The 25,888-nt window shown below is 40.6% G+C and overlaps 1 long non-coding RNA gene across 1 annotated transcript; it reads right to left on the bottom strand.

The window, feature by feature from the left end:
• On the bottom strand, positions 1 to 25,888 carry LOC124713693. The gene is made up of 3 exons (XR_007005636.1): positions 25,732 to 25,888; positions 21,709 to 21,783; positions 1 to 420 (listed from the first exon to the last, which is right to left on the bottom strand). It is a non-coding gene; the product is annotated as an uncharacterized LOC124713693 (long non-coding RNA).

The following is a 25,888-nucleotide window of genomic DNA, read 5'->3' as shown; positions in this document are numbered from 1 at the left end:
TAGCTCCACCCCTCACATGGTATTCCATGGAACATAATACATGGGCATGACATAAATGACCAGAATCAATAAGCCAAGATTTAAAAGCTCCAATTTCGTCTGAGATTCCAGATATTTTGATGAAACATACACAGTTTTCCATTACTCGAATTTATTATCTTCTTCTTGTTCTTTGGTGGCTTAACATCATCTAAAAACTTGAACTGTGTTTAATTCTGCTAGTAGGTACACTGATGCACAAACAATTTAACATGTTATTACTTCTCAGAACTGTGCCACTTAAATGTTACAGTAGGTTAAAGAGAAAGGGCAGCTCTTTGGGTTACTATACTGTTTCACATTCTTCTATATGGATGTTTGGTGGAATGATAGCATCTTTTGTAGCTGTTATGAATCCGGAGCAGTTACATGCAAAAATATCTGAAATAACAGAAAATGCTCTAAACAACATTGAAAATATGACATTCATCCCAGCAACAAGCAACCCCAGCTAAACTCAGTTTCACTCTTTTCTCCTTTTTCAGGATGGCATTGGAATCACTAACCATATCAACAAATTTGTCAGGGAAGAAAAATGCTTAAAAATAAATTGTGTGGGGATACAATCATTATGTTACACTCCTGTTGTATCATTCAAACAAAACATTAACACATTCAGCATATTAACACCACTTACTGCTGACAGCAACAGAAGCTGTTGTTTGTCTGCAGCTTTTGATAAACTTGCTAATGCTGACAGTGCTCTCTAATGGTAACTGCAAAATGCCAGGCAATCAAAAATACAGACTTCATCCTAAAACAAAAGTCCATATGAGAAGGAATGATCACATTGACTCAGTCATAGGTGAAGTTGGGAGTAGAACTTAGGTGAAGCTGGTGGTAGAACTTGATCCATTGGTAGGATGCCAGAAAAATGTAGTCAATTTACAATGCAGATTGTTTACAAACCACTCATGCAACCCATTATAGAGTACTGCTTAAATGTGCGATATCCAAATAGGAATAACAGGGGATATTGATAATGTACAAAGAAGAACATCATGAATAGTAACAGGTTGTTTGACTCAGGGGAGAGCATTACAGATGTGTTAAAAAACCTGAATTGGCAGACATTTGATGATAGGCATCAAATAACCTACAAAAGTCTACTTACAAAGTTTCATGAACCAATATTGAGGAATCCAAGAATGTACTATAGTCCTATGTGTATCACTACCATAACCATTCCAGAGACAACATTATACTAATTACTGTAATCACAGAGGCAATTAAGTAGTCATTCCTCCCATGTTCCATATGTGAATAAAATGAGAAAAGAAACTCTAAAATATGGAACATAGGTAAATACTGTGTACTATTCACATCACAGAGACTTACAGAATACATTTGCTTGCAGATGTAGATATATGACATATGTCTCAATGCTCCACTAGGTTCAGTATGACATGCTACATAGTGGCTGGGAATGAACAAGGACTCTGTATGATCTGTATTGGGGTTTACACAACTCTAAAGAGGAATGCAAATAGTTCTGCTCATTGTACAAATTAAAAGTAACGGTTCAAAACTCAACTGATTTTCAGTCTGCTAAAGGTAGTCTATGCACCTCTTTCTCAAATTGATCTTGATAGTGCTATTAGCACTCACCTCACAACACTGTCCTTTAGAATGACAACTTTGTATTATTTTCCAGAGTGAGAAGTCTGTCAGAGGCAGTATCTGCAGTATCAATTCACTATAAATGATGCTGCAAAAATGTTGCTTGCACTGATAAGTGTCAAAACCAGTAGCTGTCCCTTGCTTTCCTGCTAGGTGATAACTGCCAGGAACAACATACTGTTGAAATGTTCTGAAAATAACTGGTTGTGGAAGAACTTCCTAATGACACTCTTTTTCTCTCCATAATAAAGCGGAAAGGCCCAACTCCAGAGGTTTAGAAAATGGAAAACTTTATCCCACAACTGAATGTTAGCATTATGGCAAAGATGCTGCTTGATGAAGACTGGAATCATTGGATCATTATTATTTATTTGACCAAGTACTGGTCACATCACTGCTGCTTTCAAATATGTTACAGAAGACAGAGTACCACCAGGTCTAACATGTGTCATGTAAAGATACAAGAATTCATGTATATCAACCCCAGTGCAATGAATACAATGACTTTGGAGATAATAGTCCTTGTTTATCATTGATGCATTACACTATACAGTGAACTGTGTTTGACGTACACCTTCAAAATAAAATAAATGTATCCTATGGAAAAAAAGTGACATTTCATGTTAAGTATTCTTACAGCTTCTTCCACATAAAATGTCTCACAGTGTTCTTCCTTCACAGGGTAAAAAGCAGGCTGTATACAAAAATCAATACAAAAATTCCTAAAAGTTACACTAAATTTCTGTTGTACTGGACTGTAACCCTTTCAGCATCAATGTAACTTCAGAAAAAGAGAAGAAAGTGATGAGGATGAATGGAAGGAAGATGGTTAGTGACTGGGATTTTTTTTATTTTTATTTATTTATTTGTTTATTATTACAGTGACCTGAAGAAGGCAATTGTAGTGATGCAGAAACATTGCTCTTCTCAACTGAAGAAACATCTGTGGGACATATACAGAATGATGAATAGAAGTATCTTTTTCATGGTCTCATGTAGTAGCAGGTAAAGGAACATGCTGTTCTACCAGTAACACACACCTTCACTGTAACAGGATGCTCACAGGCAGTCTAGATGGGAAAGAAAGAAGAGACTGGAGAGTCCAACAAGTATGTTTACTGTCAGACAGGATCAGAGTTGTAATTGCTGATTTCAGCTTCCGAATTTTCACAGGTTTTACTAATTCAGAATCAGAATTTTAACCGTGGCGCTCAGGCTATCCACAAGTATGTTTGCTGTAATTTCAGTTATGCAGTGGGTAAGTAAACACACAACATTGCCGGCCGGTGTGGCCGTGCGGTTCTAAGCGCGTCAGTTTGGAACCGCGTGACCGCTACGGTCGCAGTTTCGAATCCTGCCTTAAGCATGGACGTGTGTGATGTCCTTAGGTTAGTTAGGTTTAAGTAGTTCTAAGTTCTAGGGGACTGATGACCTCAGTAGTTAAGTCAAATAGTGCTCAGAGCCATTTGAACCACACAACAGAAAATACTGACAGCCTAAACCAAATGCCAATAAGACTGTCTTACTTAAATTGCAGGGTTATTATTTTTTGAAGTGGAAGTATGGGGAAGGGTCATGTATCCCCCTTTTTTATAGTTGAGACAGTATGTGCACAACAGGATGATTGGCAGCACTGTTACTGAAGTGTCAGAATTAAAACAAGTCTGCACACTTTTAAGCAGTTTAGAGACAAAAAAATTCTTTGGAATGTCCTCAGAGGTACCTGTTGTCTCCATAAAGGAATGACAGTTAGTTAGTTAGTTGTATTTTCATCAATAGGTCATTTGCTGAAAGGAAATTTTCTTTAAAGTCTTATTTATGCATACAGTAATTTTATCTTATCAAAAAGTACTTCAGCAATATTCATTTGTATCATATCACTGGTCATTGCCCACAATATACACAAAATACACAAACACACACTACCCCACCCCCCACCCCCCCCCACACACACAAAGAAAGTTGTTTATTATAAAATAATGTTAATTTATATCATTCCCCTACTTTGTGTTAACTAAAAATTCCTTAACTTTGTAGTAAGAATTATTGAAAAGGTATGCTTCAACTAACTTTATAAATATTTTTATTTTAGTTGTCTCCTTGAGCAGTTTATTATATATTTATATATATTTATTATATATTTATATATTTATTTTATATATTTTATATAATATATATATATATATATATATATATATATATATATATATATATATATATATATATATATATTATACAGTTTTATACATTTGTAAAAAATGATGTTCTGTGTTTCTGTGCTTTAACTCTTAATGACCCTCTGCAGTCATAATAAGGCAAACATGAAAAACATCTTCACCTTACAAAAACGAGCTGTTAGAATAATTTCAAACAGTACTGGGCTAACACCTTTCAAATGGTTATTTCAACACCTAAATTTTCTACCATTACCATGCCTCTATATAAAAAAATGTTGTTCATATAAAAATGCACATTGATCGTTATAAAACCAACTCAGATCTTCATTCCTACAATACAAGAATGTGCAATGACATCCACATAAAAAGAGTAAACAAGGCTTTAACACAAAAACAAACCAACATTCAGGGTACCATTTTGTACAACAAACTTTTAACTTAGCTAAAAGAAATAAAAACATTGTCTACATTCAAGGAAGCAATATTTAAATGATTAATGATGAACTGCTATTATAGTATAAATGAATATCTGCAGTAACCTTGTAGTAAGCAACTACATTAATTTACTATATGTTAATAGTATCATAAATCAGATGCTTGTCACAGCCTCAAGGTTAATTTTACTGAACGGAAGTGTTAAACCAAATTTTTTACTTCTAATGTATTTCATGTGAAAGATCCTTCTCATACTTTTATATTATTACAGTAATCAAAGTTGTATTGCCCAAAAATATTGTGATGGGTACAATGAACCATTGTATTATGTAGGAAACTGTACATCTTTACCTTATTTTTGTTATACTATGTTCTTTGATGATGTACATTGTCACTGGATGAATATACTACTACTACTACTACTACTACTACTACTTGCTCTCATTCCTTGATCATGAGTGCTGCCATTTGTGAGATAACTGCTGACATTCTTCTTGATGTGCATAACATATCAGTAAATTTACTTATAAGGTGCAGTTTGAATCATCAGCTGTTTAAATATATCTTTACATGGAGCTCATTTATTATTTTTAGTTTCTGTTCTAATGGCCTCTTTTTGTAGTTTGAAGAATGTGTGCATGTTTTGTGTGTGGGACACCAAAAAATGGTTCTATAGCTAAAGATGGCGTGCATATAGGCATAGCATGAAACATAAGGCATTGACAATACCTTATATTTATGTATCATTCCTGTTATCATTATGGATAAAATGCAGTTCATGATTGTACCATGATGAGTTTTCATTTATCTCAAAATAGTTGCAGATGTGCTCAGTTTTGTCAATTTTTATTGTAAATGTAGTCATATATCTTTTTTAAAGACTATCCTGATGAAGTTTCCTGTAAGTTGTAGCAGTTATGTATATATTCTTCAGTGTACTTACACAGTTTTAATAAATGCCTTATCTGTTTAGGGCTCTTGATACAGATTCTGTGCAAACTGAATGAAAAGGTTTGTCAGAATCTGTGACTTACAGATAAATTGATGTTTCATATTCATGCCTTCTATAATTCCTTCTATAATGCCTTCAGGAATGAAAATGGTTCATTGTGCTGTCTGCATTACTAAATGTGACTTGTAATTTTGTACAAATAAAACCTGAGTTTTTTCTACACACATCAAAAAAATTTTTTGCATCACCCCAATTCCCAGAACTCCTGAAGATGGACATTGACTGTGGATATTGTATCACAGACACAGTCCCTATGACTGTTCAGAGATGTCACTAAACCTGCCCAAAAATGTAAACAACCATGCATGAGCAGCACCTATTAGATGGAGGTGGTCCGACAGCTGATCATTCCACTCATTCCATCAGGAAGGAGGTACCAGGCTCATGTTGTCTGTAGTTCAACCATGCTTAGACTGTCAATACCATCGTTTCATCATGTCTGCATTGTTACTTTGTACCACGAAGGGCTCTCAACAACGGAAGTGTTCAGGCATCTCAGTGTGAACCAAAGAAATGTTTTTGGACATGGAGGAGATACAGAGAGACAGGAAGCTGTCGATGACAATGGCTCACTCAGGCCTCCCAAGGGCTACTGCTGGAGAGGACGACTGCTACCAACAGATTATGGCTCAAAGGAACCCTGACAGCAGTGCCACCATGTTGAATAATGCTTTTTGTGCAGCCACAGGATGTCGTGTTATGACTCAAACTGTGTGCAATAGGCTACATGTGGCGCAACTTCACTCCGACGTTCATGGTGAAGTCCATCTTTGCAACCACGACACCATGCAGCACTATACAGATGGGCCCAAGAACATGCCAAATGGACTGCGCAGGATTGGCGTCACGTTCTCTTCACTGATGAATAATTAAATTGCTTCCCATCTATATATATATATATATATATATATATATATATATATATATATATATATATATATATATATATATAATAGAGGGAAACATTCCACGTGGGAAAAATATATCTAAAAAGAAAGATGATGAAACTTACCAAACAAAAGCGCTGGCAGGTCGATAGACACACAAACAAACACAAACATACACACAAAATTCTAGCTTTCGCAACCAATGGTTGCCTCGTCAGGAAAGAGGGAAGGAGAAGGAAAGACAAAAGGATATGGGTTTTAAGGGAGAGGGTAAGGAGTCATTCCAATCCCGGGAGCGGAAAGACTTACCTTAGGGGGAAAAAAGGACAGGTATACACTCGCACACACACACATATCCATCCACACATACACTTTACAAATGTCTGCTTGTGTCTGTTATACATCATTACAAGGAGTATTTAAAAAGGTTTTTTTCACTCAAAAACAAGTTCAAAGATGTTCAATATGGCCCCCTCCAGACACTCGAGCAATATCAACCCGATACTCCAACTCGTTCCACACTCTCTATAGCATATCAGGCATAACAGTTTGGATAGCTGCTGTTATTTCTCGTTTCAGATCATTAATGGTGGCTGGGAGAGGTGGCCGAAACACCATATCCTTAACATACCCCCATAAGAAAAAATCGCAGGGGGTAATATCAGGGCTTCTTGGACGCCAGTGATGAAGTGCTCTGTCACCGGCTGGCTGGCGGCCGATCCATCGCCTCGGGTAGTTGACGTTCAGGTTTCATAACTAACCTTTTTCGTAGGACTCTCCATACAGTTGATTGTGGAATTTGCAGCTCTCTGCTAGCTCTGCGAGTCGATTTTCCTGGGCTGCGAACAAATGCTTGCTGGATGCGTGCTACATTTTCATCACTCGTTCTCGGCCGTCCAGAACTTTTCCCTTTGCACAAACACCCATTCTCTGTAAACTGTTTATACCAACGTTTAATACACCACCTATCAGGAGGTTTAACACCATACTTCATTCGAAATGCACGCTGAACAACTGTCGTCGATTCACTTCTGCCGTACTCAATAACACAAAAAGCTTTCTGTTGAGCGGTCGCCATCTTAGCATCAACTGACGCTGACGCCTAGTCAACAGCGCCCCAAGCGAACAAATGTACAACTAAATGAAACTTTATAGCTCCCTTAATTCGCCGACAGATAGTGCTTAGCTCTGCCTTTTGTCGTTGCAGAGTTTTAAATTCCTAAAGTTGTGGTATTCTTTTTGAATCACCCTGTATGTATATATATATATGGTTATAATAGAGGGAAACATTCCACGTAGGAAAAATATATCTAAAAACAAAGATGTAGTGACTTACCAAATGAAAGTGCTGGCAGGTCGACAGGCACACAAACATACACACAAAATTCAAGCTTTCGCAACAGACTGTTGCCTCATCAGGAAAGAGGGAAGGAGAGGGAAAGACGAAAGGATGTGGATTTTAAGGGAGAGGGTAAGGAGTCATTCCAATCCCGGGAGCGGAAAGACTTACCTTAGGGGGAAAAAAGGACGGGTATACACTCGCACACACACACATATCCATCCACACATATACAGACACAAGCAGACATATTTAAAGACAAAGAGTTTGGGCAGAGATGTCAGTCGAGGCAGAGGTGCAGAGGCAAAGATGTTGTTGAATGACAGGTGAGGTATGCGTGGCGGCAACTTGAAATTAGCGGAGATTGAGGCCTGGTGGATAACGGGAAGAGAGGATGTATTGAAGAGCAAGTTCCCATCTCTGGAGTTCGGAATAGGTTGGTGTTGGTGGGAAGTATCCAGATAACCCGGACGGTGTAACACTGTGCCAAGATGTGCTGGCCGTGCACCAAGGCATGTTTAGCCACAGGGTGATACTCAACCACCTCTCATTGCACACAAACCCAGTCTCTCCCATCTACTCAGTCTCCCACTTCCAGCTCCACTCCCTCCAAAACCTCAAAATTCCAATCAACACAATCTGGCACCACAACACCCTAATTCAGTAGTTAACCTTTCCTCCAAACCTCTCTCCCAATCCGAAACCTCTGTCCTATCCAAAGGCCTCACCTTCAGCCCCACTCCCAGATTCAACCAAACAGCCCTCGTCAAAGATTTACTGTCCTACACTCGTACTCTCTGCTGGAAGTATCACTTTGCCACAAAGAAAAATGATCCTAATCCTACCCCTAATGATCCAACTCCCCAAGAAACTATCCAAATTGAACCCTGCCTGGAACAGTTCTGTCCTCCCTCACAGCGGGACCCAGCTCCTCTTCCTCAAAATTACCCTCTCCAAACCTTCCAGGAATTTCTGACTTCCAGCCTTGCCTCTCAATCCTTCTTAAAAAAACCTTAATCCTACTCTCAACATCACCACTGCAGAAGCCCAGGCTATCCGTGATCTGAAGGCTGACCGGTCCATCGTCATTCTTCCGGTGGACAAGGGTTCCACGACCGTGGTACTTGATCATCGGGAGTATGTGGCTGAAGGACTGCGTCAGCTTTCAGACAACACCACATACAAAGTTTGCCAAGGTAATCCCATTCCTGATGTCCAGGCGGAGCTTCAAGCAATCCTCAGAACCTTAGGCCCCCTACAAAACCTTTCACCTGACTCCATCCACCTCCTGACCCCACCGACACCCCGCACCCCTACCTTCTACCTTCTTCCTAAAATTCACAAACCCAATCATCCCGGCCGCCCCATTGTAGCTGCTTACCAAGCCCCCACAGAACGTATCTCTGCCTACGTAGACCAACACCTTCAACCCATTATGTGCAGTCTCCCATCCTTCATCAAAGACACCAACCACTTTCTCGAACGCCTGGAATCCTTACCCAGTCCGTTACCCCCAGAAACCATCCTTGTAACCATTGATGCCACTTCCTTATACACAAATATCCCGCACGTCCAGGGCCTCACTGCGATGGAGCACTTCCTTTCACGCCGATCACCTGCCACCCTACCTAAAACCTCTTTCCTCATTACCTTAGCCAGCTTCATCCTGACCCACAACTTCTTCACTTTTGAAGGCCAGACATACCAACAATTAAAGGGTACCAGGATGGCCCCTTCGTACACCAACCCATTCATGGGTCGCTTAGAGGAAGCCTTCTTAGTTACCCAGGCCTGCCAACCCAAAGTTTGGTACAGATTTATTGATGACATCTTCATGATCTGGACTCACAGTGAAGAAGAACTCCAGAATTTCCTCTCCAACCTCAACTCCTTTGGTTCCATCAGATTCACCTGGTCCTACTCCAAATCCCATGCCACTTTCCTTGATGTTGACCTTCACCTGTCCAATGGCCAGCTTCACATGTCCGTCCACATCAAACCCACCAACAAGCAACAGTACCTCCATTACGACAGCTGCCACCCATTCCACATCAAACGGTCCCTTCCCTACAGCCTAGGTCTTCGTGGCAAATGAATCTGCTCCAGTCCGGAATCCCTGAAGCATTACACCAACAACCTGACAACAGCTTTCGCATCCCACAACTACCCTCCCGACCTGGTACAGAAGCAAATAACCAGAGCCACTTCCTCATCCTCTCAAACCCAGAACCTCCCACAGAAGAACCACAAAAGTGCCCCACTTGTGACAGGATACTTTCCGGGACTGGATCAGATTCTGAATGTGGCTCTCCAGCAGGGATACAACTTCCTCAAATCCTGCCCTGAAATGAGATCCATCCTTCATGAATCCCCACTCCACCAAGAGTGTCTTTCCGCCATCCACCTAACCTTCGTAACCTGTTAGTTCATCCCTATGAAATCCTCAAACCACCTTCCCTACCCTCTGGCTCCTACCCTTGTAACCGCCCCCGGTGTAAAACCTGTCCCATGCACCCTCCCACCACCACCTACCCCAGTCCTGTAACCAGAAGGTGTACACGATCAAAGGCAGAGCCACGTGTGAAAGCACCCACGTGATCTACCAACTGACCTGCCTACACTGTGACGCATCCTATGTGGGAATGACCAGCAACAAACTGTCCATTTGCATGAATGGACACAGGCAGACAGTGTTTGTTGGTAATGAGGATCACCCTGTGGCTAAACATGCCTTGGTGCACGGCCAGCACATCTTGGCACAGTGTTACACCGTCCGGGTTATCTGGATACTTCCCACCAACACCAACCTATCCGAACTCCGGAGATGGGAACTTGCTCTTCAATACATCCTCTCTTCCCGTTATCCACCAGGCCTCAATCTCCGCTAATTTCAAGTTGCCGCCACGCATACCTCACCTGTCATTCAGCAACATCTTTGTTTCTGCACCTCTGCCTCGACTGACATCTCTGCCCAAACTCTTTGTCTTTAAATATGTCTGCTTGTGTCTGTATATGTGTGGATGGATATGTGTGTGTGTGCGAGTGTATACCCGTCCTTTTTTCCCCCTAAGGTAAGTCTTTCCACTCCCGGGACTGGAATGACTCCTTACCCTCTCCCTTAAAATCCACATCCTTTCGTCTTTCCCTCTCCTTCCCTCTTTCCTGATGAGGCAACAGTCTGTTGCGAAAGCTTGAATTTTGTGTGTATGTTTGTGTTTGTTTGTGTGTCTGTCGACCTGCCAGCACTTTCATTTGGTAAGTCACTACATCTTTGTTTTTATATATATACACCTTAGGGGGAAAAAAAGGACGGGTATACACTCCCACACACACACATATCCATCCACACATATACAGACACAAGCAGACATATTTAAAGGTAAGTCTTTCCGCTCCCGGGATTGGAATGACTCCTTACCCTCTCCCTTAAAACCCACTTCCTTTCGTCTTTCCCTCTCCTTCCCTCTTTCCTGATGAGGCAACAGTTTGTTGCGAAAGCTTGAATTTTGTGTGTATGTATGTGTCTGTTTGTGTTCCTATCGACCTGCCAGCGCTTTCGTATGGTAAGAATTTTGTGTGTATGTATGTGTCTGTTTGTGTTCCTATCGACCGCCAGCGCTTTCGTATGGTAAGAATTTTGTGTGTATGTATGTGTCTGTTTGTGTTCCTATCGACCTGCCAGCGCTTTCGTATGGTAAGTCACATCATCTTTGTTTATATATATATATATATATATATATATATATATATATATAGGGAAACATTCCACGTGAGAAAAATATATCTAAAAACACAGATGATGTGACTTACCGAACGAAAGTGCTGGCAGGTCGATAGACACACAAACAAACACAAACATACACATGAAATTCAAGCTTTCGCAACCAACTGTTGCCTCATCAGGAAAGAGGGAAGGAGAGGGAAAGACGAAAGGATGTGGAAGAGGGAAACATTCGACGTGGGAAAAATATATCTAAAAACAAAGACTGCTTGTGTCTGTATATGTGCGGATGGATATGTGTGTGTGTGTGTGTGTGTGTGTGTGTGCGAGTGTATACCTGTCCCTTTTTCCCCCTAAGGTAAGTCTTTCCGCTCCCGGGATTGGAATGACTCCTTACCCTCTCCCTTAAAACCCACATCCTTTCGTCCTTCCCTCTCCTTCCCTCTTTCCTGATGAAGCAACCATGGGTTGTGAAAGCTCGAACTTTGTGTATGTGTTTGTTAGTGTCTCTATCAACATACCAAGGCTTTCGTTTAGTAAGTTACATCATCCCTATATATAAATTTGTTATGATTTCAGAGTGTGATATAATATTGGTATGTGCTTCTGGCAGTAGTGTCTGTCAACACTGTGTAGCACTTATGTGTAGTCTGGATGCTGCTGCTATCTATAGGGAAATTTACCAATTTTGTACTTGTCTGCAAAATTCCTCATTTTCTGTATAGTGAAAGTCAAAAGCTAATACTTGATACTGAAAAATGACAAATGTGGTAGAAAATCTGAACATGGAAATACTTCACAATAATTGTTTAAAACATGTAAAATAATGTATTTGCATGAGGATCAGAATATATTATCTGTTTAAGGACACAAATTCTGTGTGCACTGTTTGGATCAGTGCCATATGTTTCTTATGGGTTCAAATGGCTCTGAGCACTATGGGACTCAACTGCTGAGGTCATTAGTCCCCTAGAACTTAGAACTAGTTAAACCTAACTAACCTAAGGACATCACAAACATCCATGCCCGAGGCAGGATTCGAACCTGCGACCGTAGCGGTCTTGCGGTTCCAGACTGCAGCACCTTTAACCGCACGGCCACTTCGGCCGGCTGTTTCTCATGGGAACGTCTGGTTAAAACCATAATAAGTGTCTCATATTAATATATAGTTTAATTATCAATTTCTTTAATACAGTGGTTACACCAAATAGAATAATGGTCACAGAATAGATAAATCTAAAGTTTGGAGCATTGCTGGCTACTGGATGCCCAATTGGCCAGCTATGTAATCATTTTGCACCTTTCCTCATTTCCTTTTCGACAATGCCGTATCTCCCATTTTCATTCAGCTCTAGACATTTTAGACTTTATGGATTCTTTACAATGTGAGCTGTCTTCTGACATGAGTTTTCTATATTTCTGAACATATTAATTATGGGTCAAGTGATATGAAATCTTTCATTATTTTGTAATTTTCAGTTTCATAACCATTTTTGCTTATATTCTGATGAATATTTTTATGTGTTTGCTTTGGGTCCTAGTAGTGTTCCGCAAGCTCATCACAGTGATACCCAAATTAATATTCTACATGCAGATCTACATCTATACTCTGCATGCTTCATTGTGGTGTGTGGCAGAGGGCCCTGTGTTTACCACTCCCACTTCTTCCTCTTTCCCATTCCCATTGCGAATGGTTCTCAAGGAAAAAAAAATTACTAGTATACCTCCATGTGGGCTTGAATCTCTCTAATCTGATCTTCACAGTCTTTTTATGAAGCAATATATCTGTTGATTCTTCTAGGAACATATGCTCTCAGAACTTTTTTAACAGTTACTCACATCATGATGTAGAATGCCCCTCATGCAGCAGCTGACACTCGATTTGGTTATCATCTCTGTGGTACCTTTGTGCTTACTAAATGAACCAGTAAAGAAATGTACACTTCAAGATCTTCACTCTTTCCTCCATCAATCCTATCTGGTATGAATCCCATACTGACGAACAATAGTGAATGAGGCTTTTGTGAGCTACCTCATTTAGTGGACTATGTTTCCTGAGTATTCTTCTATTGGATCTCACTCTGGCATCTGCCTTTCTTACAATTAATTTTATATGGTCATTCCACATTAAATTGCTCCTACACGTACTCTTAGATATTTTGTGGAAGCAACTGCTTCCAGTGATTGTACTGTAATCGTGTAGTCAACAAAATGGGTCTTTGTCATATATACACAATACATGACATTTGTTTATGTTGACTGTCAATTGCCATTCCCTGCACCAAGTGTCGATCCTCTGCTGGTCTTCTTGCATTTCACTACAATTTTGTAGCTCTGGGACTTATCTGTATACAACAGCACAACATGCACATAATGTGAAATCTGTTTCTTGTGACTCTTGCTATCTAAACAACAGTCTGCAGTGGGATGTGTAACAGAATGATGTTCTTGTGGACCTCTGAACTGCCGGCTCCCTCCAACAATTGAACTCTTCTCTATGAACTTGCAGGGCTGCAACTCCATTGAACATGATTCACCCCCTTGGAGCATAATGTGACTGCAACGTTTTGTTATGGTATACAGAGTGCAACCACTAGGGACCATTTAATACCTTTTGACAGAATCTGGACATCATCCAAAGCCAAAAAGGGTATTTATGCTTATTTATCCCTTCTTTTTCGCATTCTCCTGTGGCATGTGCATGTTGGGTGTCACGTTTACATGCACATGAATTAAATGGCAGAGGATCGCCTAACCCCCCCCCCCCCCTCCTCACTGTTTGGCAATAGCCTTGGTGCCACCTGCACTCCTTTGTTGGGCTCTTTAAAAATGTCCCTGTACAATGACACCCTTGCACCTATTCTTACATGCTAGTGGGTGGTTGGATTGGCAGTACTTTCGACACCAAGGAGATATCGCATGCAGCCAGCAACTGTTAGTGCATTGGTGTAGTGCCACTAAGCTGTTTCAATGCATGATCAAATCATTTTCAAAGCAAAGAAAGGTAGATACTCTGATTTTAATGACTATTTTAATTATTTGAATAGATTTTCAGTTACAAGTGTCACCACCTTTAACATTAATGACAGCCTGGCATCGGCGACTACAGTTGTGGCAAAGAATTGATGCAGGTTTGAGGGACATTTTTCCAGATATTTTGTAACACATTGACCAATACCTCAACTGTTCCTCACTGGGAGTTTATGCACCATAGCCTGTACCATGAAATCCCCGAACATGTTAAATCAGGTTTAAGTCAGCACTGTTGACAGGCCATTCTATCACTTGGGGAACTGATCTCAAGGGACTTGCTCAATGTGAGGCAAAGTGTTGTCCTTCATCAGTGTGAAGTGTGGTACAAACTGCAACTTCTGGAATGACATACAGCTCCACTATCTTGTCCCAGTAGTGCTAGGCATTCAATGCTGGAGGCGGCACAATGACAAGGGATGTTTTCCTGTTTAGCTTGATGCCTCCTGGAATCATGACATCCACTCCCAAAGGCATGACATCCAGAAATTCCTGGCCTCCACATTGTGATGTCAAATGGATCCTGCTATCATGGCCCACCCTAAAATTCATGACTCTTGTGTGAAGAGCACATGAGCAATGTGATGCAGTGGTTTGCACACTGGACTTGCATTCAGGAGGATGATGATTCAAACTCACATCCGGCCATCCCGGTTTACGTGTTCTGTGATTTCCCTAAATTGTTCCTCACAAATGCTGGGATGGTTCTTTGAAAGGTCACAACTGCTCTCCTTTCCCATCTTTGCCACAATCTGAGCTTATGCTGCATCTCCAATGACCTCAATGTCGATGGGACGTTAAAACGTATCTTCCTTCCTTTCTTCCTTGTGAATGGCACCTAACCTCAACACACCTTACCCCACCGCACATTGTTCCTGTCTAACTGCAGCCTTGCCATCTGAGTGCATTTGTCAAGTTGGGACACCTTCAATGACTTGTGTGAATGAATCTGCAGCTCTTGATACCATCACCGAAAAACTTTTCTGTGCCAGATTTGTCTCAATCCTATGTGTGAAGTAACTGTTATTCAGATTGTAAGAGGCTACCTTGGAATTCTTATATTTAAGGAACAATATATTAAAGTTTTTACCACATCTGACTCCTGATCTGTAGTATTCCTCTGTTGCCTCATAGAGAGCTCAGTTAAGCTACCTGAAACACCTGCCAGAATAAATGGAGCCCAGTGTCGCAACAGTGCATTAATGGGTCAGACTTTTCTATTCTAGCTAACAGAGATTCAGGAGCAGACAACCTAATGAATTCCATCACCATATTTCTTATGTACAGGGTTACTACAAATGACTGAATCGATTTCACAGCTCTACAATAACTTTATTATTTGAGATATTTTCACAATGCTTTGCACGCACATACAAAAACTCAAAAAGTTTTTTTAGGCATTCACAAATGTTCAATATGTGCCCCTTTAGTGATTCGGCAGACATCAAGCCGATAATCAAGTTCCTGCCACACTCGGCGCAGCATGTCCCCATCAATGAGTTCGAAAGCATCGTTGATGCAAGCTCGCAGTTCTGGCACGTTTCTTGGTAGAGGAGGTTTGAACACTGAATCTTTCACATAACCCCACAGAAAGAAATCACGTGGGGTTAAGTCGGGAGAGCGTGGAGGCCATGACATGAATTGCTTATCATGATCTCCGCCACGACCAATCCATCGGTTTTCCATTCTCCTGTTTAAGAAATGGCGAACATCATGATGGAAGTGCGGTGGAGCACCATCCTATGGTACGTTTAGCTCCCTGCTTGCTTTATTCGTCGACTTCCGCGGGCTACGCGTGAAATTTGCCCGCACGCGTTCAACCGTTTCTTCGCTCACTGCAGGCCGACCCGTTGATTTCCCCTTACAAAGGCATCCAGAAGCTTTAAACTGCGCGTACCACCGCCGAATGGAGTTAGCAGTTGGTGGATCTTTGTTGAACTTCGTCCTGAAGTGTCGTTGCACTGTTATGACTGACTGATGTGAGTGCATTTCAAGCACGACATATGCTTTCTCGGCTCCTGTCGCCATTTTGTCTCATTGCGCTCTCGAGCGCTCTGGCGGCAGAAACCTGAAGTGCGGCTTCAGCTGAACAAAACTTTATGAGTTTTTCTACATATCTGTAGTGTGTCGTGACCATATGTCAATGAATGGAGCAACAGGGAATTTATGAAATCGCTTCAATCATTTGTAATAGCCCTGTATATATGTTTATCTTCATTTCATTTGAAAACTTAAGTCTCTGGTTTTTGAATTGCTTTGGAGAAAATTGATTATCATATGTGCCTAATTGTATTCTCATTTATCAGTCACCAAGAGACAATTTTGATCTTAACAACATATAAAACTGTTTAAAAAATATTATAATTCATTGTTTTCAAAACTAATTGATTGTCCAAATTTTAAAAAAAGTGCAATATTATTCAATGTAAACTATTCTACATATATGCATCTGTGAACAAATGCCAATATTTACCATATTCTATGAGTCATCATTGTAAAACTTTTGTATCTTTGGTTTATGTTACCCTTTTCTGTATGGAGTTGATAGTGTGCTGCTGAGATGGGTCAAAATGTAATTAATTTGCATTATACTCCTGTGGGATATATTGTCAATGAATCAAGAAATGTGGAAACAGTGTTTGTAGTTATTTGAAAGTGAAGAATAGGTACATATTATAATTACTTCAACTGGTGTTTCAGTTTAAAGTGGTTACATTTATGTCTGATTAGATAATTTTGAGAATGCAACTGATCTGCATTACTGATATTTTGTTGGAGGAATTATGACCGAACCTTGAGAACAAGAGAAAGATTAACATATTGCTCTTAAACACTTTCAAGATCCAGGCACCCTCTCAGCAACATCATACCCCATTATTTTCAAGAGAACAAGAAGCAACAATAACCACAGTAGCAACTACTACTACAAATACAGTAAGAATCAAAGTATGAATATTACTTTCAGCTACTGACTTTTCAAAATGTTCAGTGTTAATGAAGTAGTTTTTGCATACTCACCCTGCAGTCTATCTTAGTCAATTATGTGTCTGGTGTCCACTAACAGAATTGTTACTGTTATTTCATCACATCAGTTACTCAACACTATTTCAGTTATAGGCAGGACAAGGTAGCATTAGACTCTCATAGCTCCAAGTGAGTAGCTGAACTGAATGTCACCCTTGGGAACAATGGATAAGCATTAGGACAGTCACATACAAAATGAATCTTTCATTTTGCAGCAGAGTGTGCACTGTTGTGGAACATCCAGTTGCAGGTCTGGATTTACATGCAGTCTACCTACACTGCAGCCTAGTGGAGTGCACCACAAACATTTAAAACAAAGAGCTCCTAGTTTTACTACTGCAACATAGGCCCACTTATAATCGTAAAGTACATGGAAGTAGGTAATAACTTTGCTTATTTGTCTGATAATGCTGGGTGCCCAACAGTGCCAGATGCTGCCAGTCATGTGATGGACTGGGGTTCACTTCCTGGATGTTTATGTACCCATCACCTGCCACAGCTGGGATAGGCTGGCATCCATCCCGCACTCGAGCTGGTTGTGACAGTCTGAGGCATCAGCTCCTAACATAGCTCAGCCACCATCCAGGACTGTCCATCTCCCAAGGTCACACTATGATTGAACTGCACTGGGCATAGCAGCTGCAGACGTCTTCATTATAACACTTCACCACCAAGGTCCATATATCCATGACCACTGTCCCATACTCGCCAGATATGAGTTTGAGCTAATAATACAAAATTTTGGAAAATAATAAAGGGATCTAGCAACGTTTGACTCATTCCAACACATCATCATCCACTAAAGCACATCCTCATCTCTACCTTCAGTACTGAAAGTGATATTTTACAACAAAATTGTAAATATATTATTAGTATGTTCATTAGTATGAACTATACACACAAACCATTTATCCAATATGATTATTTAAAACATTAATTTTAGTGATGATTTTTTGGGAAAGTATTTTTTTTAATTAAATGCAGGTACAATTATCTCCTCTTATTATCTTTTATTTCCCAAATAAACGTATTTGCTCATAGTTACATTATTTTTAAAACTGAAATACTAACTTTTAGAGAGACTTGACACTCAACTTCTTCTTGTTCTTTGAGGAAAGTATAGTTTTTCGTAATAGCATTAACAAACGGTGTTGTATCCCTAAATGATTTCAATTCTTTTCATGTTTTTAATCTCATCAGTTCATTTAATTATGAATCATATATTAAAATTTTATACAGTTAAATAATGAACCTTACATGCTGCGTTGCAAGCCTTTATTTCGAAAATTCCTCTTAAATATTATTTTTGTGAGTTGGTTATCATAAAATTTTCCCAGGTATGGCCCACATTAGAGTTTTGTCCAAAGTATCTACATATATTAAATAATACTGCCCTGATCCAGCGTGTTCCCAGTAGGAGCACTCCCTGTGAAAGGATTTATGAAAGGAGAGGTTACTGGGATTTTACCTATGTCGTTATAAAAGGTCTAGTGCCCTTTCCACCGGATTTGATTTTTATGAGTCATTTGTCTTCTCACTGGTTTGATGTCTCCTGCGGTAACCTCTTCATCTTAGAGTACCAGTTGCATCATATGCCCTCAGTTATTTGTTGGATGTATTACAGACTCTGTCTACCCCTACAGTTTTCCCCCCACAGCTCCCTCTAATACCATGGATATTATTCCCTGATGTCTTAACACATATCTTATCATCCTGTCCCTATTTCTTGTCAGTGTTTTCCATATGTTCCTTTCTTCACCAATTCTGTGAAAAACCACCACATTCCTTATCTTATCAGTCCACCTAATATTTAAAATTCTTTTGTAGCACCACTTCTCAAATGCTTCGATTCTCTTCTGTTCCGGTTTTCCCACTGTGCATGATTCGCTACCATACAATGCTGTGCTCCAAACGTACTTTCTCGGAAATCAAGGCCTATGTTGGATACCAGTAGACTTCTCTTGGCCAGTAATGCCCTCACCGCCTGTCCTAGTCTAGTTTTTGTATCTTTGCTTCATCCATCATGGGTTATTCTGCTTCCAAGGTAGCAGAATCCCTTAACTTTGTCTGTTTTGAAGGTGGAGCTGTTCTGGGCACGCCATCTTTCACCACTCAATTACGTAGTCCCTCTAGCAGCACTGCAGCTATCTCAGCTACTGGCGAGCATCAGGACGAGTAACTGTGAGTATGACAGGGAATGACAGAGTTTGTTTGCTACTAACAATAATAGTTGTGGCACTAGAGTTTTTCTGTGTCAGCAAGGATGGCAGGCAGACGTGATCAGGGCGGCAGAAGTCAAAGAAACAGTCGTAGGCTCTTCCAGGTAAGCATCTGTGCTTCCACAAACGAGTGGGAGCAGGCGGTGGCCTCTTGTCATGAAGTAGGCCCACAAGGGCAGCCCACTCTTCAACAGGACAATGGCCAGCGACCTGCATTCTGGAGGCGTATCCTCGGGCGTGAGATCGACAGGCGGGCACCGAGCTTTATGATTGCTCTGGGACAGAGAGCGCTGTCCACCGCAAGGGTGGAATGCATGTGCGTTTTGCTGGTGCCAAGTTTAACAGGGGAGAGCATAGCTTCTGGCGGAAAACTTTCTCATTGGAAGATTAATGCTAGGCCGTGTCTAGGCAGGAGATGTGTGACTGGCCACTGGCGCAATTTGCATCATGGGCAGCTTTCCCGTTCGAGGGAACAATTTTTGGCGACTCCATGTGGATTTGGTGTCGAGGAGGGAAGAGTGGAGAGATTTTCGTGCATTTGGTGAATTTCCACAGTACTGAACAGATTGGGAAGTTCGGCCAAGGTACGCTGTACGCGCTCGGCAAACTGGCGGAGCGCCACCACAGAGGACAGCACCCCCCCCTCCCCCCCCCCCCCCCCCCCCTCCCCGGTGCGCCAGCCATGATTCTCTGCACAGCTCGGCGCTGGGGTACGTCGCCCACTGCCTTCACTGCCTTACATTTGCACATTGTGACAGATCTTATTTTGGCTTAACCACAAAGTATACGTCATTTAGTAAGTACTGGAACACTGTGCGTGGCGAAGATGCAATAAAAACATGCCTGTGCCAAAAAGAGTTTTGTACGAAAAGAAAGATGAACATAAATCTGTATTCTAATGGTTCCTTAAGCCGATGTCAAACTTTTCACTCTTCAACTATCCGTCTCTTCTCGTCCATGATTCTGGGGGTGGTTTTATTGCGTGAATGTCAGATAACTATGTTTGTGTAAGGTTTTCACAATATATCTTCTGGAAACGGAGGCAGCATCTTTCATTTCTAAATTGCTCAGCCTTTTGTTTTCTTTATTACATGAAACGAATAATATTGCCAAGAGAAAGAGAGGAAGGATCACGAGAGAAGGATATGCATGGACGGAAAATAAAATTTCTAAACATTACCACAAAAAATTGTGAAATTCCTCGAGAATAAAAAAAAATTCTTACTTACAGCTTGCATGGCTGCACCTGGTAGTGCCTCACTCGTATCTAATAGTAGTAGTAGTAGTAGTAGTAGTAATACCTCTCCCCTCCTATCCTGAAAAACTGGAGTGTTTTAAATTGTAGTAAAATAGTGTATTTAGTAAAAATCATTTTCTGGCTGATAATTTTGAGTAAATGTAACTGTGACATCAATGAGTAGCAGTATACATTCGCTACACGTCACAGGATAATGTAGAAAATTTTCTCTGAGTAATTAAGAAAGGGATATTCATTTTAAAATTTTGCGGTTAGTAAATCACAAGGACGCAAATGGATACAGCAGATAAAACCATCTCTGCCTATTCAATAATTAATATATAACCACAAAATGACGCCGCAACTAACTAACGACAAATGATAGTGAGTGTGAACATGGCGGTGAGTCAGACGACAACCATGAGTATTATTCAAGCTCAGCTTTAATTGGGGATAGCAATATTGCGATTAATGACATGACTTTACTTATGGTAGACGAAATAAATTAAAAAATAACACCAGGAAGCATTTTTTTGACATGAAGGTAGTGAAAGGCGCGATAGCGCAGATTCTAATGTATCTTTAAGTTTCCTCATCAGGCGAAACGAATCCGAATGGAATCAGATACGACTCAAAATGGTACCCCAACATTGATACAACCTTTGCAAGGGATGATGAAAATTGTCAATGATTTGGGGAATGAAAAAATACAAAAATTTAATGAACAAACACAACACTTTAATGATATAGCAACAATTAAATAATTTAACACAAAACACGAAGATTCTTCAAAACAACAAACAAAAACATTTAATGATTTTAGAAGTCATGTGACACAAAAGTTTGAGGAATTTTCAAATGAACAAATGCAAAAATTTGATGACCTAAGTAAAATGTTGTGCACTGGCCTGTCAAATGATTTAACATCTAAGTAGTCCGAAATGGGAGATGTGGATGTATTCACATACCTGTCTCAGGAAACAGATAAGCTAGGTAAAAAGGTATCGGATGTTGTCAGGGCACAGATCGAAGTGGCAGATAAGCTGAAAAACATGAGCGACACACAGATTAAAATGCAGGGAACTCAGTCACAAATTAACAAAAGTGTAAAGGGGATGCAAGATACTATTACCGAGATGAAAACTATATATAAAGGTTTGCATGAGGAAGTGCAGGATCTATCTGTTGAATTGACTAATTTAAAACTGTGCAGTAATTTCGTAAAGAAAACCAAGAAAGAATTGATAAGGACGTAAAGAAGTTAATGGAGAGAGCGAAATGAGGATTACTGGATAAGGGTACTACAATGGCACAAAAGGTAGTGCAAGAGCATAATATCTATGTATAAGAGGCCGAGGAGGTAGTCAAGGAGAAGGAAAATGAACTAATTGCCAGGCCTGAATCAGGCATAAAGACAATGGAAGAAAAATTGCAGAACAGTTTAACTAGTGGTACTGATATCACAAAGGAGCCACAAGTAGTCAGCAATCAGGTATAGTCAGGCAGAATAGAGAGTTGCAATATGTATCCACTGTTTAAATGGCTCAAATGGCTCTGAGCACTATGGGACTTAACAGCTGTGGTCATCAGTCCCCTAGAACTTAGAACTACTTAAACCTAACTAACCTAAGGACATCACACACATCCATGCCCGAGGCAGGATTCGAACCTGCGACCGTAGCAGTTGCGCGGTTCCGGACTGCGCGCCTAGAACCGCGAGACCGCCGCGGCCGGCTATCCACTGTTTACATTTGTCATTCAGGCAAAAGAGGAAGGGGAGTATAAAATGCAACATTCACTGCCAATGTCAATACCAGTTGCACAGACATATGAAGAGTATATCCCTATATGGCGGAACAATGCAATGGCAGTAGCAAACGGTACCTCCTGCCTGTCTACTCTTCTAGCTGACGAAGGGTTACTCTGGCATAGGCATTTTCCATAAAAAGAAAGGTAAAAGAACGAACCCCATGGTATTCATCAGACCCTTCTGTAATATGTTACCACGCAACTGGACCGAGGCACAGAACATCAGTTTCATTATGGAGTACAGCCAAGGTGATGCTTTACTATGGGCAACCGACATGGTTGATCGGTGCCTTACTTATGAACAGTTTGAGGGTGCCTTCTTGGATACAGTCTGGTCCATAGCAGTCAAAAAGAGGCTCTGGCGAGAGGTATTTCACCCAGCACCATTCAGTACTAAACACGGGGGGATACGGAAGTATTTTGAAAAACACCTAAACCAGGTATTTGACAAAAACAATCTCTCACATGGATGTACTAAAGATACTCAAAAGTCACTTACCAGTACATTATCAAGGAAAAATTAACCACTGTACCCGAGAATGATATAGAGTACTTTTTATCCGTTCTGGATTCGACTGGCCTGATTCATGAAGAGGGGCAGTCGCAACCCCAGAACAATAATGTGCAAAGTGAATTTCCGCGAAATAGTGATCTATAAAATAGTAACATTGCAAGCAATCAACACGGTAGGCACCTGTATCACCCACGTAATAACAATCACACAAGAGGTAACTATGGTAACCGGGGAAATCACGATACAAGCAAGGCTTTAAAGGAAACCACAACCCTAATACAATAGACTAGCATATACCAAACAGAGGGTTTTTGGACAACAGATTCAAAATGTAACCCCAGCGGGCGGTAATAACCAATACAATAACTGGCAGTGGCTGACTGCTGGTACATGGTCAGACAGTTTCCTCCTGGTAGCTACAATTGATAGAACAACAATTATGTACTGGGCAGAGGTCAAGGTCAAAGAGAATTTAATTTACAGGCATCATAAGACACACATTGGCGAAGTCAAGATCACACTGAGCATGTAGTGGAGGTTACCCGGAATGAGGAATTACCCTTCATCCCACCCCAGCCACAACGAATCGGGAAAACCGAAACAGGTCTGACAGGTTCGCATTCACAGACTGAGGAAGGGGATGACGGCATACAATTGATTCCTAATTATTTTCTGAGATATGACAAAGAAGTAGATATCAAGGACTTGTGTCAGGAAAATGTGGACAGTTTGAAAGGGAACAGAAGGGAGTGTGCACAGGCCTTAATAACTGCCAGGATAGCTGATTTAGATGTGCAAATTGTACTGGATACAGGTGCATCGTTAAATGTAACTCACAAGGTTTATTTAATGAGTTACAAAAGCGAAAACACATACCAATCTTCCCTGGGCAGAATTATCGAATCATGATTGCAGTAGGGAGCAAATCTAAAGGGGTGAAACTTCAAGCATTAATATCCATCAGTATCAAAAAGCTTGTAGTTAACTTTCTTATTGGTATGGATACCTACTGACAGTACAAGGTACTGATTGACATAGAATACAGGAAGTTCCACAATGCACGAAAAGACAAACAGCTAGATGAAAGAAGAACGGATCTAGCACTATTTCAAACAAAGGTAAGTGAATCAATTTGTGTCGGAAGACCAGGACGAGGAGCTACAGCCCAGGAGTAATAAAAGGTTACTCATATAAAATGGACGTTTACCCATATGAAACGTTCTATTTTTCATCATACCCCACACCCTGATCCAAGAAGAAGGCAGTAAGGAAGGAAACTGAAAGGATGATAGATTGGTATGTCACGCACCACTCATATTCACCATATTGTAATCCAATTTAGCTCTCGTCAAACCTCACAGTAGCATCAGGCTTGTAATCGACGCATGGAATATAGACAAGATCATTGTTCCTCTCAGGACACGTCCCGACAACTTAGAAGAACAGTTACTAAAGTGCCATTAAGTCAAATACCCTACCACCATCGATTTAATGACATCATATTGGCAGACAGCTCTCCATGAACACAGTAGGAAGTACGTAGCCTTTGTACATAGGGGCAGAAACTATGAATTTTGTGTCTTGCCTTTCGGCTTAAATGTAAGTGCAGATGTCTTCATTTCCGCGTTAGACAAAGTTTAAGATCCAGAACTACTTAATAAAGTCACTGTCTATGTGGATTTCTTGTTAATATCAACGCCTACCCGGGAAGAGCAACTGCGACATTTGGCGCAAGTACTACACCAATTCTCAGAGTATGATGTTACAGCAAATTTAAAGAAGTCTGAATTTGGGAAAGAAAAGGTCAAATTCCTAGGACACATCATATCACCTCAAAGTATTTTGCCAGAGATGGGGAAACTAGATGCAATCAGGCATTTTCTCCTACCTCAGAACGAAAAACAGCTCGAAGCCTGCCTGGGCTTCGTGTTTTTCTTTAGAAGATTTTTTCCTAACCAGTTGATGAACATCGATGCCCTGTTAAATTTGTGATGGGTGAATAAACTGTGTATATGGACTAATCAATGTCAAACCGACTTTTAAAACATAAAAGAAGCTCTACTCAATGCAATTGTATTTCATCACCCATACATGTCACAAGAGTTTGATTTAGGCACTGATGCATCTTTGCATGACCCGGGGGCATGCCTATTCGAAATCAGCAAAACATATGGACAGCAAACACCCAAGGAAATTAGTTTTGCAAGCAGAACTCTTACTGAATGTGAGTGATCACACCGAAGCCTACTGTGACCAACAGGTGCTTTCTTTCCTCTTGAGGCGCAAATTACTCCATAGATGAATAGCCAGATGGTGTCTCTACTTGCAGGAATTCATTTGAGAGGTGGTGTACATCAAAGATAAACAAAACATAATTGCTGAAGTCTCGTTGAGGCTACCCCAAGGGATAAATGAATTTTTAGAACACACCAAACAGAATTTTGAAATCCGTGTCATACTTGTGCAAGACAAAACACATCAAACCCTATTATGTAAAAATGTGTAATAGCCTGGAGCAATTACAAGATGAAGATCCACGCTGGAAAAACGTTAGATTCAAATTATGTGAAAGAGGTGATAGTAATAATTAAAAAAAATTATACTATATCTAAAGGAGTACTGTTTCACTGACATATACTTAACCAAGAACGGTGGTGCATATGTCTACCTGAAAAGTTGATAGATGGATTTATTCTTCACACTAAGTCCGCCTGCTTAGCTGGGTGGCGACGTGCTCACATCCCAGGCAAGCGGGCCCGGGTTCGATTCCTGGCTGGGTTGGAGATTTTCTCCTGCGCCCAAGTCACCCAATGTGGCGTCGACTG

The sequence above is a fragment of the Schistocerca piceifrons genome, chromosome 1 (genome assembly GCF_021461385.2).
Source record: "Schistocerca piceifrons isolate TAMUIC-IGC-003096 chromosome 1, iqSchPice1.1, whole genome shotgun sequence".
Lineage (NCBI taxonomy): Eukaryota > Metazoa > Arthropoda > Insecta > Orthoptera > Acrididae > Schistocerca > Schistocerca piceifrons.
Note: the sequence above shows the minus strand (reverse complement) of the source record. Positions and strands in the feature narration are given on the sequence as shown.